At 38.7% G+C, this 11,215-nt stretch overlaps 1 non-coding gene across 1 annotated transcript; it reads left to right on the forward strand.

Annotated features, from left to right (window-relative positions):
• Positions 1–10,279: 10,279 nt before the first annotated feature.
• Positions 10,280–10,368, forward strand: TRNAY-GUA (transfer RNA tyrosine (anticodon GUA)). The gene is given in 2 exon segments: positions 10,280–10,316; positions 10,333–10,368. It is a non-coding gene; the product is annotated as a tRNA-Tyr (tRNA).
• Positions 10,369–11,215: the final 847 nt, after the last annotated feature.

Raw genomic sequence — 11,215 nt, forward strand, 5'->3', positions numbered from 1 at the left:
TAATCCCAGCTACTCGGGAGGCTGAGGCAGGAGAATCACTTGAACCCAGGAGGTGGAGGTTGCAGTGAGCCAAGATCACACCACTTCACTCCAGCCTGGGCAAAAGAGCGAAACTCCATCTCACATACACACACAAAATAATAATAATAGTAATAATAATAATAAAATAAAAGTTGGTCAGTGGTCAATACATTTTCCAGGTCATTCCTGGGAGAATAAACAGTTTAAAAAAGGCTCAGATGTCTTAGAGAGCCTGAGATGTTCCTAGAACTGAAACCAGTGTTGTACAAAAGGAACACTGATGTTGAAGAACTACTGCTGGATTAGAAGGAGTTAGGAGTATTAGGAAGCCCTACCTGCCATTGGGAATAAAAGTAGAAGTTAAGACAATGGTCAGGTTCCTTGTAGCTATTTTAGCCATGAAAATAGAAACTTTAGACCAGATACAGCATGCATATATAAGATAGTCATGTAACTTTCCATTGAATGTGATGCTCAGTCTATTTACTAATAATAATTAGGCATAAAACTCAACATTAAGAAATGATCTCACATGGTAATTTTCAGGTGCAGCAAGGATTTAAGAGGCTAAGATTTTATGATTCATGCTACAATTTTCTATTTGTCTTAGGGAAGATCTGTCCCCAAAGAAGCAAATGGTTGGTAGAAGTTATGAGGGAAAAAGGAAAGCAATCTGAATTGTGGGTGCTGTGGCAAGGGAGAAAAGGAGAAAAAGGACAGTCACTATGGCTGCATATGGGGCCAAGAGACAGAGCAGGTGAAATGCCTCTTGTGTCTAATAATTATTTTTGCTGTAATCCTAATGACTGAACTTTCCAGGCTTGAAAAACTGCCATAGTATTTTAAAATCCCAATCTTAGATCTGTGTTCATTCTAATTTTGAGATTTTTACTACTTTTAGCTCAATATATTTAAATGTTCTAGAATTCTACCACAAAGAACCAAAGAAACTTTAGACATTTTCCTAAGCTTATCATAATATAAAGTGATATTAGGCTGTACGTAGACCACTGGCAATACTTCACTAAGCTTTTTCTTGGGATATGTTGATATTAATATATTAAAATATATATGTATATTTAAAAACCTGTTTTCTATGAACACTTTTAGCATACCTCTTAGTGCTCAAGTTCACACAATTTTGTTGGATATTTACCTAGAAAGGAATCTGGTCTTCTTAATGAATTCATACTTCTGAATTTCCTGGATGTATCCATCTGGATACATTAGCTTATGCTGCAATAATAAGTAATTCCTCTCCCCCACGCCAAATCATACTGGCTTATAACCATAAACTCCTATTTCTGTGTCATAAAAATCTATCATGATTTGGTTGGTGGTCTCTATTTCACTAATAAACCCTGATTTGTAGATCCTCTACAATCAAAATAATCAATTATTTTGTCAAGGTAAGGTAAAAAGGGACCCGATAGATTGCTCACTGACTCTCAAACATCTGGAAGGGACACCTCATTTTCCAGAACAAATGTGTCATATGTCCACATCTATTTCTGAGGAAGTAAGAACTACAATCTACACATGCTACATTACTAGAAGACTGTGGATCAGAATGACCATATGACCATCACAGTGCACCATAGGGCCACCAATTATTCTGGCCGCTCTCCTTCCTAAAAGCCAAATACACTTAGCTTTTCCCTATGGGAGACAACACAAAGGTCCATTAGAACATGAGCCAGTTGGAAGTCTAGCATCTCTGAACCATGGTGGTCCCTTCATTGATGAAGGATTGCAGTAGTTTCTATGTTGATTTTCATAAAAGCAGCTAGGCAAGTTTCCCAAATCTGAAACTTAGTGCAATAAAAAATATTGTACATAATACGAAAACATCAGAACAAAAGCATTGGAGACAAAATATGGTGAAAACAAACTTGTATTGTTGTATAATACGTTAGAACATAATTATTATGGGTAAAAGAACAAACAGTTCTTTTAGTTCTCCTAAATCTTAGAGAATACTTTGATTTTGTTTGCTTTTATTTTTTATTTGATTTATTTTTTGTTTTTGTTTTTGTTTTGAGACGGGGTCTCACTCTGTTGCCCAGGCTGGAGTGCAGTGGCTACATCTCCACTCGCTGCAACCTCTGCCTCCTGGGTTCAAGTGATTCTCCTGCCTCAGCCTCCCAAGAACCTGGGACTACAGGCACCTGCTCCAATGCCTGTAGTGAAGGTACCTGCCACAATGCCAGCCGGTTTTTGTATTTTTAGTTGAGACAGAGTTTCACCACATTGGCCAGGTTGGTCTCGAACTCCTGACCTTGGGTGATCTTCCCACATCTGCCTCGCAAAGTGGTGGGATTGCAGGTGTGAGCCACCATGCCTGGCCTAAGCAGTGTCTTTTATAAAGCAAACATTTAAATTTGATTAAGTCTAATTTATTAATTTATATTTTTATAGCTTTTTTTGTGTGTGTGTTCCTTTAAAGAATTTTTTGCCTAACCAAAGGTCATATAAATTTTCTTCTAGAAGTTTTACAATTTTATGATAAAGTTTTAATTATTAAATATGTTGCTGATGTGGGGCCATAGATTTTTTTAAATACATGAATGTCCAATTGTACCAGTACCAATTACTGAACGCCTATCCTTTTTCCATTGAATTATTTTGACAGCTTTCTCAAAAATCAATTGTCAATATGTATGTGAGTCTGCTTCCTGGCTCTCTAGTTTGTCTCATTGATCTGCAGGCCTATCCTTACACCAACACCATTTTGTCTTGATTACTTAATTTTTAAATAAATCTTGAAAACTTAACAGTGTATGTCCTCCAACTTTGTAATTCTTATTTAAGATGGCTGTTGTTATTCTGAGTTATTTGTGTTCCAAGTGAATTTTGTAAAATAATCTGGCCCATTTTTACAAAAAAAAAAACCCAACCCACTGGGATTTTTATTGGGATTGTGTTGAATCCATAAATTAACCGGAGGGACTTGGCAGCTCCACAGTATCAAATCTTCTGATCCATAAATATGTTATATCTCTCATTTATTTGGTTCTGAGTGATTTATTTATTTATTTATTTATTATTTATATTTTTGAGACAGAGTTTCCCTCTGTCTCCCAGGCTGGAGTGCAGTGGCAACATCTCCGCTCACTGCAACCTCGGCTTCCCAGGTTCAAGCGATTCTCCCGCCTCAGCCTACCGAGTAGCTGGAATTACAGGCGTGCGCCACCACGCCCGGCTAATTTTTGTATTTTTAGTAGAGACAGGGTTTCTTAGTCATACAGTAAGTTGATGCAAAAGTAATTGCCGTTTTGCCAGTAGAAAACGGCAAAAAGTAATTGCGGTTGTTCCCATCTTTTACTGGCAAAACCGCAATTACTTTTGCACCAACCTATAAAGTACAACTTATAAAGTATTTTGTTTACTTTATAAGTCAGGGTTTTGTACAAGTAAAACTTTCAAAGTGTGCATTTAAAATTTTTTTTAAAAAAATTGACAGCAGTCTGTAAGTGTTGAGAAGAAAGTGCACATTTTAGCAAGTTCAGGCAAATGTATGCTGGAAGTAACCAACACAAATACAAAGATAAATACATATCCTTTGCTTCCCAAAACTGTCTTATGCCCTTTTACAGTCGATTGCTGCTATCCATTCTCAGCCCCTGACAACCCAGGCTGGAGTGCAATGGCGTGATCTCGGCTCACTGCAACCTCCATCTCCTGGGTTCAAGCGATTCTCCTGCCTCAGCCTTCCGAGCCTCAGCCTCCCGAGCCTCAGCCTCCCGAGTAGCTGGGATTACAGGTATGTGCCACCACGCCCGGCTAATTTTTTATTTTTAGTAGAGATGGGATTTCACCATGTTGGTCAGGCAGGTCTCGAACTCCTGACCTCAGGTGATCTGCCCGCCTCGGCCTCCCAAAGTGCTGCGATTACAGGCGTGAGCCACCGCGCCCGGCCTGATTTTGGTTTTTATACTTTTGTCTTTTCTCTAACTGTATAAATGAAATAATTTGGGACCAGGCACCGTGGCTCATGCCTGTAATCCCAGCACTTGGGGAGGCCGGGGCGGGTGGATCACTTGAGGTCAGGAGTTGGAGACCAGCCTGGGGAACAAGGCGAAAACCCGCCTCTACAAAAATTAGCGGGGCGTGGTGGCACGTGCCTGTAGCCTCAGCTACTCAGGAGGCTGAGGTTGGAGGATAACTTGAACCTGGGAGGCGGAGGTTGCTACGAGCCGAGATCCCACCACTGCACTCTTTAGAGCCTGGGTGACAGAGTTGAGACCCTGTCTAAATAATAATAATAAAAAATTGAATGTATCCCTTTGTAATTCCCTTTTGTTGTTGTTGTTGTTGTTGTTGTTGAGACAAGAGTTTTGCTCTGTCACCCAGGCTAGAGTGCAGTGGCGCGATCTTGGCTCACTGCAGTTTCTGCCTCCCGGGTTCAAGCGATCCTCCTGCCTCAGCCTCCCAAGTAGCTAGGGTTACAGGCTCCCGCTACCGCGCCCGGTTAATTTTTGTATTTTTGATAAAGACGGTGTTCCACCATGTTGGCCAGGCTGGTATCGAATTCCCGATCTCAGGTGATCCGCTCTCCTTAGCCTTCCGAAGTATTGGGATTACAGGTGTGAGCCACACTGCCCAGTCAATGATTGACTTTCTTTATATAACATAATGCTTTAAGATTTATCAATGTGGTGGCCTTTTCGGAGGCCGAGGCAGGCGGATCACCCGAGGTCAGGAGTTGGAGGCCGGCCTGCCCAACGTGGCGAAACCCCCTCTCTACTAAAAATACAAAAAATTAGCCGGGCGTGGTGGCGGGCACCTGTAATCCCAGCTACTCGGGAGGCTGAGGCAGGAGAATCGCTTGAACCCGGGAGGCAGAGGTTGCAGTGAGCCGAGATCAGGCCACTGCACTCCAGCCTGGGTGATAAGAGCGAAATTCTGTTTTAAAAAAAAAATTATCAATGTGGCTTATATTAGTAGTTAATTCCTTTTATTGCTGAGCAGTATTCCATTATGTGGATTTACTACAACTTATCCATTCACCAGCTGATAGATACTTGGATGTTTCTAGTTTTTGGCAGTTATGCATAAAGCTACTATAAATATTCATGTAGTGTTATGGCAAATATATGTATAACTTCATTTTTAAAAACTGACAGTGTTTTTCAAGGTGGACCAGTTTGTATTCCCACCAGCAATATATAAGAATTTCAGTTATTTCACATCATCATCGGCGCTTGGCACTGTTAATTTCTCACCTTTTTTTTTTTTTAACTTCAGCTATTCTCTTAGGTGTGTAAAGTATCTCATTGTGGCTTTAATTTGCATCTGCCTAATGAATAGTGATGTTACATATCTTATTATGCTTATTGGCCATCAGTACAGCTTCTTTTGTAAAATATCTGTCCAAATCATTTGTCCATTTAAAACAATGTATTGTCTGGTCTTATTATTGAGTTGCAAGAGTATGTTATTGTTCTGGTTATAAGTCCTTCATCAGGGAAGTGTTTTCCAAGTATCTTTTTCTAAACTGTGACTTTTTTTTTTTTTTTGGTAGAGAGGGGATTTCGCTGTGTTACCCAGGCTGATCTTGAACTCCTGGACTCAAGCAATCTGCCGGCCTCAGCCTTCCAAAGTGCTGGGATTACAGGCTTGAGCTACCATGCCTGGCCTGACTTGTCTTTTCTTAACAGTATCTTTTGAAGCGCAGATTTTTTGTTAAACTTTGATGAAATTCAACTTATTTTTTCCTTTATGGTTTATGCTTTTGTGTCCCATTTAAAATCTTTTTGCTTAACCTAAAGTCACAAAGAGTTCCTTCTACGTTTTCTTCTAGAGGTTTTGTTGTTCTAGTCCTTGCATTTAAGTCTTTGATTAATTTTGAATTAATGTTTGTACATTGTGTGATATAAGGGTCTAAGTTCACTTATTAGCACATGGATATTCAGGTTTTTTAGCATCATTTTGCAAAGATTATCGTTTTCCTGTAGAATTACCTTGGCACCTCTGTCAAAAATCAATTAATCATAATCATGTAAGTTTATCTCTAGACTCTATGTAGCTTTGTTGTAAGTCTTGAAATCAGGTAGTGTTCTTCCAACTTTGTTCTTCAAAACTGGTTTGGATATTTTGCATCTTTTGACTGTCTGTATACATTTTATACATTTTATATTCGGCTTGCCAATTTCTAAAAAAAATCATTGAGATTTTGACTGTCATGGCATTAAATGTATCAGTCAATTTGAAAGATGTGGAATTGATATCTGAAAATTGTTTAAATTTTCTGTTCTGGAAACAATGCATTGCTTTCATTGCATCTTGGTAAATTTATCTCTAAATGTTTCATATTTTTTATACTATTTCAAATGGTATTTTGTATTTCAACTTCTAACTATTTATTGTTAACAAATACAATCTATTAATAAATAGAATTACAATTTATTATATTTGTGTCCTGCAGTTTTGGTAAGCTTACTCATTAGTTGTAGTAGCTTTGTAGAAGTTTCCTCAGTATTTTCTCATAGACAATAATGTTACATGCAAATAAAGATAGTCTCACTTTTTCCTTTTAATCTGTATTTTTTTCTTTCTCTTGTGTTATTGCACTGGCTAGAATCTCTAGGATAATGCTGAATAGAAGTTGTGAGAGTGGACATCCTTGCTCTGGACCTGATGTTAGGGCCAAAACATTTGAGTTTTTCATCACTAAATATATTAGCTGTTGAATTCTTAAATATGTCTTTTATACTTTGCAGAAATTCTAACAAATGTATCTGAATTTTGTCAATTGCTTTTTTCTACACCTACTGGAATAATCATATGGCTTTTCCTGTTTAGTCTGATAATAAAGTAATTACACTGATTACATTGATTTTAAAATTAAATTCTAAGCTACACTTTACTTTTCTTCTACTTTAATTCTTTGAAAGTTACTCTTCCCATTTTTTAGATTAAGATACAATTCACATACAGTAATGTCACCAGTTTTAATGTACATTCTCCTTAGTGTAGCAAATTTTGTCAAATATAGACAGTCATGTTATCACCATTACAATCAAGATATGGAATAATAATATCACTCTACCCCCAAATTTCTGCATGTTTCTTCTTCTTTTCCTCCTCCTCCTTCTTCTTCTTCTCCTTCTCCTTCTTCTTCTTCTTTTTTTTTTTTAATAGACAGGGTCATGCTCTGTTACCCAGGCTGGAGTGCAGTTCTTCCATCATAGCTTACTGCAGGCTGGAACTCCTGGGCTCAAGCCATTACAGGGATGACACCAGGCCTAGCCTCCCAGGAGGAAAGAAGAAAGAAGTTGTTTCTTCTTCTTCTTTCTTCCTCTTCTTTCTTCCTTCTTTCTTTCTCCTCCTCTTCCTCCTCCTCCTCCTCTCCTTCTCCTTCTTCTTCTTCTTCTTTTTCTATTTTGTTCTTACTGAATCACTATGTTTCTTTTATACTTAATTTCTCCCCTATCTTCTACCCCAGTAGCAACTAAGGATATTTTCTGTCCCTATAGTTTTGCCCTTGCAAGAATTTCATAGGAATAATATAGTATGTAGCATTTTGTATCTGGCTTTGTAAATTCAGCATAATGCAGATGAGTTTCATCCCTGTTGTTACGTTTACCAATAGTTTGTTCCTTTTTATTCCATAGGAATATTATAGTGGTCTGTAAGCTTCAAGAGAAGTTAAAACCATCTAGGTAGGACTCAATTCGCAAGTTGAAAAGGTGCTAAAACAATAGAGAAGCTACAGGGTGAGATTGTAATCAAGTGATGATGATACATTTCCAAGAATTATTTCAGATAGTTAGATTTAGCCATAAACCCATTTTGAACTTGTGTCTGCAACAAGAGGGAATAAATAGAATGGTCGTTCTGACACCAGATTGTGTAAGAAGAGGAAGAAGGAAGTCTTCCCTCAAAGTGATACAGAAATCTAGTGCGGAAAGGTACTAATTACTTGTTCTTGTATTCCCAGGAGGCAAATCTTGGGGATTATCAGGGGAAAGAGCATTTCAGGCAAATGAAATTCCAACTTTAACAGCCCTGAGGTGGGATTCTTATGCTAAGATTAGTTTATAGGTAAAGAAAATAATTGATGAGATTAGCTATTGGAGTTCTTCCTGATCAAAATCAACTCTATAGTACCGTGTCACTGAGAGTCAGGAGGCTCTGGGAGCTCCTGAGCATAGCAGTAACTGATGAGAAACATACTGAGCATTTTTTTCTGTATGTTTGCTGCCCCCTGTGAAAATTAGTGAAGCTTTTATTCGAGAAAGCATGTGAACTGAGATCCTGGGGTTTGGTGGTGAAATGGCAGGGTTGGTCAACTGCTTTCACATCTGGTGTCCAAGGCTCAGTTAGTACACTTCATATGGGCAGAGACCATCTCATAAGAATCTGCTCATTTCTCTTCTCTGGCTTCTCGTATTTTCCCCGACTAGGTTACATTATTGGAAAGGAATTTACCAGACCATATATTCTTAGTTTCTCATGGCAATGAATTGAATAACTGAATTAAATATTAGTTATGTTGCTGCAGATATTTCTCATGGGAAACGCTGGAGAGGATCTTTTGAAAAAAAAACCGTATTTTTGTCAAGATTACAATTATGGAGAACTTTAACTGTAATAAGTGATTATCTTTTATAAATAAATTCACCAACACTCCTTTCCATAAATTTCACAATTTATAATTTCCATATACTTCTAATAATTTTATAAAAAAGAAAAGTCTCTCCAGATGCCTTCCCGTTCTTCCCATTGGTGTTCATTTCTGTTTTAGGCACGAGGAAGCTGAATACCATGATAGGTACTTATTAGCAAAGCATGACAGCATACCTTTGTGAAAACTGTCACAATCAAAATGGAGTCACTATTGTTAAAACACACAAACACACAAAACAAACTAAAAACGCTAATTAATAGAGCTGGAAAAGGCCATGCTTGATAACAAAAACTATCACAAAAGACTGCAAAAACCACAATCTTGCACAGGCCATCACAATCTTACACAAAAAATACTTCTACAAGGACATCTGCCCCACAACTGCCTGTCCAACCTCGGACTAGCTTCCTCTTTGCTATCCATTTTTGTAGCAGACAATAATTACTTCAACACAGTTATATAATCCTTCTCATTTTTTCCCTTACAAATCTTGTCGCTGAGCTTGGTGGCTCACGCCTGTAATCCCAGCACTTTACATTCTGGATCATGAGGTCAGGCGGGCGGATCATGAGGTCAGGAGTTCGAGACCAGCCTGGCCAATATGGTGAAACCCCGTCTCTACTAAAAATACAACAATTAGCCGGGCGTGGTGGCGGGCATCTGTAATTCCAGCTACTCCGGGAGGCTGAGGCAGGAGAATTGCTTGAACCCGAAAGGCAGAGGTTGCAGTGAGCCGAGATTGCGCCATTGCACTCCAGCCTGGGCGACAGAGCCAGACTCCAACTCAAAAACAAACAAACAAACACCTTTGTCTTCCTTTACCTCCCTGAATATACATAGTTTCCTATGGCACTCGTATTTTCATTGCAATGCTCTATTCCCAAATAAACATCATTTTCTTTCAGAGAGCTTCTCTTTGTCATTTAGGTTGACACCTGTAAATAGAATGCTATATTTCTTTTTTAAATTGTAGGGGGAGAGAGAAGTGTTGTGTTTCATTTACTTGTCCCATTACAATTGTGCAATATCATATGAGCCGCTCAATTCCTAAACATATGTACACACACAACGCACTTCTGTTTTGTGTCTCGAACACAAATTACAAATTATACAAATTGTGTAATTTTCCTTGCCCTTCAGAAAGGAGAATCTCAATGTTTCCGAAATGAACTGGGCAGTAACTTCGCTTCAAGGCGGTAGGTCCCCCCTCTTCAACCCAGTTGTCTAAAATAACCTTGTCTTTATTATTCACTTCCTATAGAGAGAGGAGGTGCTAAGCGGACAGGACAGCTGGACAACACGCGCAATAAGGGCAATGGTCCTATCTATTCTAAGGGAGCAGGACATGGAATATTGGTGTGGTTTTGTTTATTTTTTATTTTTTTGGACATATGTGAAACATTTTTACAGTAAAACCCACAAAATTTAAATGTTCAAGAGAATTGTTCATATACTTGTATAGTCAGTATCCCTACTCAGATGAGAACATTTTAGAACATTTTGGAACATTTCTAATATCTTAGAAAATTTCCTCACGTTTCCCTATATTTTCAAAATGAACAAGAATAGAGGATAGTCAAAAGCAATAGGTAAATCCTAAAGAATCCAAAACGAGGTCAATGACATCCTTCGATAGCTCAGCTGGTAGAGCGGAGGACTGTAGGGGTTTGAATATGGTCATCCTTAGGTCGCTGGTTCGAATCCGGCTCGGAGGAGTTCCATTTTTAAAAGTGTCTCTTCTGGGCCTGAAATAAGGAAACTTGGAGAACGCAGTGTGCAGCTTGCTTATTCATGAATTTGTAAGACGCTCAGAGAAGGAAAATAATCCACCCTGAAAATTGCTAACAAGGGTTGCTTCACGGACAGTCGAGTGGGACTCGATTTTCACCAAGTTGAGAAGGGATCATGAGGAATGTGGGGAACGGGAAGAAGACGCTGCCCCAAGGCTTCATATTTTTTTTTGTCGGTTCCACGGTCCTTTAGCACCCCTGTTATATTGATACTTGCTGTGAATAAACATTTTATTAATGATAATTTCAAATATATACAAAGTAGAGAAAATAGCTAATAGCTACCATTAGCCACCACACTGGCACAACTTACCGACACTCTTGCATCCATCATGCCCCTCCCCTAGCTCCAGATCTTTTAAAGCCACCCCAACACGTGTTCTCATTTCATTAACTGTACTGTATTTTGAAGATGTCAGTGTTTATAATTAAATAGCAGTAGACGGAGTTTATCGCTCTCATCGTACCCCGCTCCTCTTCAAAAAAGGAGCAGTGGACACCTACCTGGCAGAAAGTTCTCTTCAATAAAGTTAATGAAACAGGCGTGTTTGAATTCGAGAAGTCTTTTAGACACTCCATGAAAGAGTGCAGGGCCCTGTTACTTTAGAAATATACTTGGGGACTGGCAAAAACTGTCATCTCTGATTTTAATAGTGGACACATTTACTCCCTGCTTCCATTCTCTGGGCTACTCTGCGCTCTTGGAGCGAGATGGGAAATTTTGTCAGGCCGCAGCAAGGGCGGATTTATGTTGATAGTCATCAAACTCGCC

The sequence above is a fragment of the Pan troglodytes genome, chromosome 5, assembly GCF_028858775.2.
Source record: "Pan troglodytes isolate AG18354 chromosome 5, NHGRI_mPanTro3-v2.0_pri, whole genome shotgun sequence".
NCBI classification, from domain to species: domain Eukaryota; kingdom Metazoa; phylum Chordata; class Mammalia; order Primates; family Hominidae; genus Pan; species Pan troglodytes.